Source organism: Scleropages formosus, chromosome 23 (genome assembly GCF_900964775.1).
Source record: "Scleropages formosus chromosome 23, fSclFor1.1, whole genome shotgun sequence".
Taxonomy (NCBI): Eukaryota; Metazoa; Chordata; class Actinopteri; order Osteoglossiformes; family Osteoglossidae; genus Scleropages; species Scleropages formosus.
In genome coordinates this window covers 22554916-22562546 of record NC_041828.1, presented here as the reverse complement: position 1 = coordinate 22562546, position 7631 = coordinate 22554916, and positions in this window count along the sequence as shown.

The window sequence follows — 7631 nt, the reverse complement described above, 5'->3', positions numbered from 1 at the left end:
AGGTTCTGCCATGCAGTTCTTATATTAGTTGGTCTTATTGATTTTAGTATTTTAAATTTTATTGTTTGCATGGCAGTTTTTAGGAATAATTTATTTATTGAATAAAGATTTTAATTATCGGAAATGATGAATGGAGAAATTTATTCCTGTCAAGTAAGACAGTGCATGGAGCCAGACACCCTTGGGTGGGTTGGTGATGCCTTCTGATCCGTGGGGGAAACGGGGTCCTTGGACCGAGAGCATTATTTCCCTGGTGCTGCTGTTCTAATAAATCCTTTTGTAATGAATCCTGCCTCCGCATCCTTCTTCACCCCATCCAAACCCACGGCGCTATGCATCACAATATTGCTCTACTTTTATGACCATGAACCATGATTCAAAAGCAAGCATTTGTTTTTTCATGTATATGTGATTTTGTTTTCATCTCTGAGAATTTGACTCTGTAGAGACTCCTCAAACACATTCCATATTTAGACATACTTTTACTATACCTTTTTCTACATTTTTACTGCAGCAGTATTTCACTGGAATAGAGAACATTGTTCAGCTTAAGGGCCCCATTCAGGACTGGAACAAAGAACCACTAGGATACAAATGTTCAGTTCCAGATTTCAAGGCTTCTTGTTGTAATAAATATTTGTCACAAATAAACTCAGGGTGCGGATGACCTTCTTTTTTTCTTTTATTGAAAATTACATCTGCTACGCAGCACAGGGACACAAATAGTGCTGCTGTATCACAGCGCCCGTGGTGTGAAAGGATTTGGGTTTGATCTCTGTTAAGTCTGCGTGGCCAGCAGGTAGAACTTCTGCTTCGCAGCCTCTGGACTGTACAACTGGATGTAGGTTTGATTAACAAAGTCTTGAAGTTTGCATGCCCTCCATGTTTGTGTGGGTTTCCGCCCACAGTCCAAAGATGTGTTTCAGGTGAATTGGTGACACTAAATTGTTGTTAATGTGTGTGTCACTGCCCCATATCTTCTGAAAGGTCTTTCTTCTCATCTCTGCTCAACAGGCCATGGTGAGTCATTTAATCCAGTGCAGATCCTTCTGCGTTTAATAATTTAATCCTACTGCAAGTCTATCCCTTGTTGATTTGTTTAGCAATTTATGATGATCTTATCAGGAATCTGGGAAAAGAAATAATTGGATTTGACAGACAAGCAACACAATATAAGTTTATTAACAGTACTAATAATGAGCAGTTATGTGTTCATATTAAAAGCATAAAGACATCTTTGCAGAGCCAGCATCAATTAAAGACTCATATCAGCTAGAAGCAAAATTTAGTCAATGAATAATTGACTTTAATAATTCATTCATTCATTCATCTTCCTCCGCTATCCGGGGCCAGGTCGCGGGGGCAGCAGTCCGAGCAGAGTCCTCCAGACTTCCCTCTCCCCGCACACCTCCTCCAGTTCCTCTGGGGGAACCCCAAGGCGTTCCCAGGCCAGCCGGGAGACATAGTCTCTCCAACGTGTCCTGGGTCTGCCCCGAGGCCTCCTCCCAGTGGGACAAGCCCGGAGCACCTCCCCAGGGAGGCGTCCAGGAGGCATCCGGAACAGATGCCAGAGCCACCTCAACTGGCTCCTCTCGATGCGGAGGAGCAGCGGCTCTACTCCGAGCTCCTCCCGGGTGACTGAGTTCCTCACCCTATCCCTAAGGGTGTGCCCAGCCACTCTGCGGAGGAAACTCATTTCTGCCGCTTGTATCCGCGATCTCATTCTTTCGGTCATGATCCAGAGTTCATGACCATAGGTGAGGGTAGGAACGTAGATTGACCGGTAAATTGAGAGCTTCGCCTTACGACTCAGCTCCCTCTTCACCACAACAGACCGGTACAATGACCGCATTACTGCGGACACCACACCGATCCGTCCGTCAACCTGCCGCTCCATTTTTCCCTCACTCGTGAACAAGACCCCGAGATACTTAAACTCCTCCACTTGAGGGAGCAACTCCCCTCTAACCCCGAGGGGGCAATCCACCTTTTTCCGACTGAGAACCATGGCCTCGGATTTGGAGGTGCTGATTCTCATCCCCGCCGCTTCGCACTCGGCTGCAAACCTCCCCAGTGCACGCTGCAAGTCTTGACCTGATGAAGCCAGCAGGACCACATCGTCCGCAAAAAGCAGAGACGAGATCTCGCGGCCACCAAAACAGACACCCTCCGTTCCCTGGCTGCGCCTAGAAATTCTGTCCATGAAGATAATGAACAGAATCGGTGACTTTAATAATTTTATAATATAATTTGTATCACTTGTGTCTGATCAGTTTCACTTTCTTTTGATTGCTGCAGTGGGTACTGTCATGGAATTCCCCCGGGGCGGGAGCGCCGGACCCAAGTGCAGAGCACAGGAGGTCTTTCAGGGGGCAATCCAGGAAACATGGTCAAAAACCGGCAAAGGGTCACCAATGTGCAAACGAAGTTCAAAGGGAGCATCAAAGAGACATAATCCGAAGACAGGCAAGGAGTCGTGGTAAGCCAGGAAGTCATAGAGATACAGGAGAGGGTTCAGGGAAGTCAAGAAAGCAAAGGCAAGGTACACATGTGAGTAACAACGCTGAACAAGGTTCCACGTCTGTGTGTGCTCAGCGTCTCCCTTTTATGCGCCCATCCCTTGACCAGCCACAGGTGTTCCTCGTTGTGCTGAGGGGGGGGGGGGGGTGTGACAGTTATTCCTGTTTTAACAGGAAAATGTGAAATATTTCTTAATTGTGACAATTTCAGAAATGTAAAGAGAAATTAATACAGTGTAGTATACAGATAATAGATAAAATGTTCAGTGATATATTGGAGAATAGATAGGCACAAACATATCAAAACCAACATGAGGGACATAAAAAAATGTAAAAATATTAGTAAGTAATCATCTGTTTTGGTGTTAATATCATGTTTGCACAAGTCATTAAAATTGTCTTACCTGATGAATTGGAATTGTTTTTCTTTGGACAGAACCCTGATTTGTGAAGTTTTACACCTCCTCCAACTAGTAATAACACTGAAATTATTTCAACTACAATCCCAGCTATCATATGACTCCTAGTCTTCTCCCCACATTCAGAGTCAGACACACTGTTTCCTGGCTTGACTGTGGAAAGTCCTTTGGATTCAAACATTTAAAAAATAGTTTTATTAAATAAAAATTGACAGAAAAACTCAAATTGGGTATTCTCTGTATTTGCAATTGTTTTTATTTTATGCAATTAAATTTAAAAAAAAGAAAAAAAAAAGAACAGTGACAGACTTACCAGGTGTATGGTATTCAGGAAGTAGACCATATGTCTGAGTAAGAATTTTTCAGTACAGCTCTCACACACAGTGTCATTATATTCTGCTCCTACAATAATTCACAGTACACAAAGAAAAAAGGAATACACACATGCTGTGAACAGTTGTACCTATTTAAACTAAAAATGCAAACACTCCAGTCAGACCAGGGTGTTTGATGAAGTGTCCTAGTTTGCAGGTTGCATGTTTCTGTGCTGCTCTACATCCTCCCTCATAAGGATCAACACAATAGTTCCCTTCCAGGACCCCACACACTGCATCTGAAGTATGACCATATAACACCGGTACTTAAATCGTTATATTGGCTCCCGGTTACATTTATAGTTGACTATAAAATCCCTCTTTTGACCTATAAGGCAGTACATGGCATTGCTCCGGCTTACCTTTGTGAGATTATTGATTCTTATATCCCAGAACCCTTCGTTCATTAGATGCAGGTTACCTTAAAGTACCCGTGATCAATAAGACCTCAGTAGGAGGTCGTGCATTCAGATATGTTTCCCGTCTGTTTCTGTTTTCAAATCCCGACTAAAGACTTGCATGTTTACTCAGGCATTCCACCTCGAAATGTAATTCCACTTGCCTTGCCTTGCTTGTTTTTTACCACCATTATAAAAATGCATAATAAATTAATTTAAGTAACACATTACTAACTCTGTTCTTTCTTTTTGTTGAGCATTGCCTCACTACATAAGACTTAAGGAGGCTGGCCGGTGATGACAGATGAATCCCATGCTGACTGAGGATGATGACCAACTGCCATGATGAAAAAGACACTCCATACTAAGCTCGGGATGCAAGATACCATTTAGTAACAATATCATTATTACTGGTTCAACTGGCTTACTTAATCTAGAATGCCCAGGAGGGGTGGGCAACCACTGACCCATGGACCCCCAGAGGTTTTTTCTCCCTCAACTTTCAGTTGGGAGTTTTTGTTCCTTTCCCCGGTGGCCAGTAGGCATACTTATAGCTCTATAAAAGTACTTCATTATGGTAGCCATTAGTCGACTGTCTTCTGTGTTTGTATCTGTTTTTCTTGCACTATGTCTGTGGTAAGGCGCTCTATAAAAATAAATTGAATTGAATTGAGTTATAACAAAAAATTTGCTGAGATCAAGAACAGCTGCTGACCCTCCAGAAATACACCCTTGTTGTTCATAATATACAACGTTGTACAAAAAAAGACTTTAAATCTTCACTTGCTCAAATAGCACTGAAATAAAAGTGCAGTGGATGTTCAGTAGAGGTGCCTTTGGCAGTAATTTCTTCCCTGAGTGTAATTCCCTAAGTCTGGATCAGGTTTGAATCCCTATTCCAGCAGCAGTACCCTTGAGCAAGGTATTTACCCTGAAGTGAAACAGTAAAATGACCCTGCTGCATAAATGTGTAAATTGTGTACAAGGGAGGACTCACAGACAACTAGAAGTATCACCTTCTGAGTTTCTGACAGGTCGTCCAACGCTGGCTCCCATGCTGGGTTGTCATGTAATGTTAGAGACTGTGGATGGTGATTTATTGTCCAATCTTGCAGAGATGAAGTGGAGTCCGAGTGCAGTCCACCGAGATTCGAGATTGCTGGAGGATGCTGGTGCCGACTCGCTGACTGTGCTGACACCGGGTGACTGGGCCATGATTCAGGACATGCGGAGAAGGCACTGGAACCAACCCTGCTGGAGAAGCCCATACCAAGTGTTGCTGACTACACCACATGCCGTTAAGGTTGAAGGCATCGACTCTTGGATTCATCTGTCACATTGTAGGAAAATGATCACCCCACCATCAACATGACTCTGGTGGTTCTCGTTTGGGCCTGTCTGAGCCTGACCACAGTGGGAGTTGACGTTGACCACCATTTGTATGATGAAGGGGTTCATGCTATTAACACCTTCCCAGCTCTGCGCAAGGGATATGCAGCAGTGGGCAACAAAACTGGCTGTCAGGGATACGCCTGCATCCCACATGCTGCAAGAACTGGTCTACCTTTGTTCCCCCTACCTCTGGACATTGTTGGAAGTGTGTTCCTTTTATTGTTATGTTGCACTAAATGGGCGAAAGGTATGACTACAAGAATTGCCTCTCCGCCATGCCTGTAAATAGCATAGTAGTGTAATACCAGAATAATCTCCTGTTAGAAGATGACATATAAGATGGCTATATGTAAGCATGTCATGTGAGCATTTCATGCTCAAAGGGGGAAAATCTTTTGGCACAAGCTTCAGTTTTAATTGCATGTATGATTGAGAGGTGAAGCTGATGGTTATAGCAGTGGATGTAGGGAATATGCCTGCCCAACCTTTTTTGCAATGAAGCCTTAACACCGCCTCGCACCCCACTTATCACTGATGCTCCATCATAACACTGGCTCAGTATATTGTCAGCACTGAATCCTGTTTCAGACAAGTGTTGTAATATTTCAATGGTGATATAATCTACATCAAGCTGCTGGAGTTCTAACAAGCCAATGAGATGTTCCTCTGGCACACCATTGCACACAGAGTAGATTACAACAGGCAAATTTTCAATGTTGCATCGATCCTTTGTGCCATCACTTTTTAAACAGAATGCAGCTGAATCAACAGTGTCAAATTTCTGTTTTATTGTTTTCAGAACCATGGATGCCAAAATTTCAATCACTTCATTCTGGATGGTTTTGGAAGTGTACTTTGAATTTTGTGCGATATTTGATGTAATGTCAGCAAGGTATTTATCTTTTCCCAACCGGTATTTAAACAACTTGGCAAAAAACCCCGCAGCTATGCAATCCTCCTCATTGTCAAATGTTTCCTGATCCCTGTGTAGTGGAAGGTCATTGACTGCTAAAAATTTCACCTGCCACACTTTTTATATAATAGCGATTCTTTTCCATTTGTTGGGGGCCAAGCAAACATGCTACAGTTTCCCCCTACACCTATCGGCGGTAAAACTCTGTCCATGCACTCAAAGCTTGTAAATAAGCCTGGCTACAAGCATGTTTTTGAAGACTGTGGTCACGTTCTAATGCTGCTTTCCAGTTTTTAACAGCTGTCGAAATGAAAGTGCCTTTTTCGGAGAAAGCAGCACCAAACACTTGGCACGGAAAACAAAAGCATGCATCGTGCTCTATAGAGTATACATGCCAGGGTCGTGACTGATACCAAGCGGCCGAAAAGTATCTCTCCCTCCCTCCAAAAAGGGTTCAAGGATATCATTTTAGAACCAGCTGATGAAGGTTTGCCCTGTTTAAATCATCTGGGACAGAATTGCTGCCTTTTTGAGTGGATCTAATTGTGTTTTTGACACCATTGGAAGTTGCTGATGATCTTGACTCGTCTATTTCTCCAACCTCATTGCCGCAAATGGATGAGGTGGTATCTGTGTCCTGGTGAGCTAAAGTGGTTTTCTTTTGTCCTTTCGGAACAAGAAATCTGTACATGTTGTGTTGTCTTAGGCTACTAAAATGTGTAGTAGTAATAAAGATCACTAATAATTCTAATACAGTTCACTGGCTGTTTGTATTGTTGCTTCGTAATTCAGCACGTCCATTAACCTCAAAGGGAGCAAAGTGAATGAGGCTAAGGCTGTTTGTCTTGACAGCCAAAAAAAAAAAAAATTCAGGTGCATAGCTTTACTATGCTGTGTATCTTTACATAGAACTATGTGTGGGTGGTGAGCCCTGACTCACTCGTCCCAGATATCATGTCTGTCACTGCTGCATCCACGTCCATGGGCTCATGCTGCGCGGTGATGTCAGGTGCGCGAGATACGTCCTGCTCCTCTCGAGAGGTGGCAGTGAGCCGGTGAAGCTGGCCTAGTACATGGACAACACTATGTTGATCCTGTGCTTGGACTGGTTACTCAGTCAGGCTCTCGGTCTGGTTCAGGCGTTCGGGTGTTCCTCAAGCTTGGCGCTGAACCTCGGCAAGTCTCTTGTCAAGTTCTTCGGTAGCTGAAAAAACAGAGAGGACTGCATCAGTGGTATCCTGAGGCAATGATCCTCTCAAGGTGTTGCGGGTCAACTTTCTTTCGGAAGATGCCGCCAGGGCCAATTGGGAAGAATGCTTTACCAAAGCCAGACAGAAAATGGGTTTGTGGAGAACCAGGTTCCTCGCCTTAATAGGGAAAACGTTGGCACTGAGGGTGGACATCCTCCTTACGTTGCTCTACCTTGCGCAGGTGTACCCCTTGCTCTGCACGATGTGGAAAGGCCTTACGAAGGATGTTTTCAAGCTCGCCTAGGGCTGCAGATACGAGTACATGAGGAGGGAGGTCATGTACCTTCCGAGGCAGGAGGGAGAGAGGGAGGGATGTGCCTGATATTCCTCTTAAACTGGATTTCTCTTCCTCTCCCAGTTATGCAA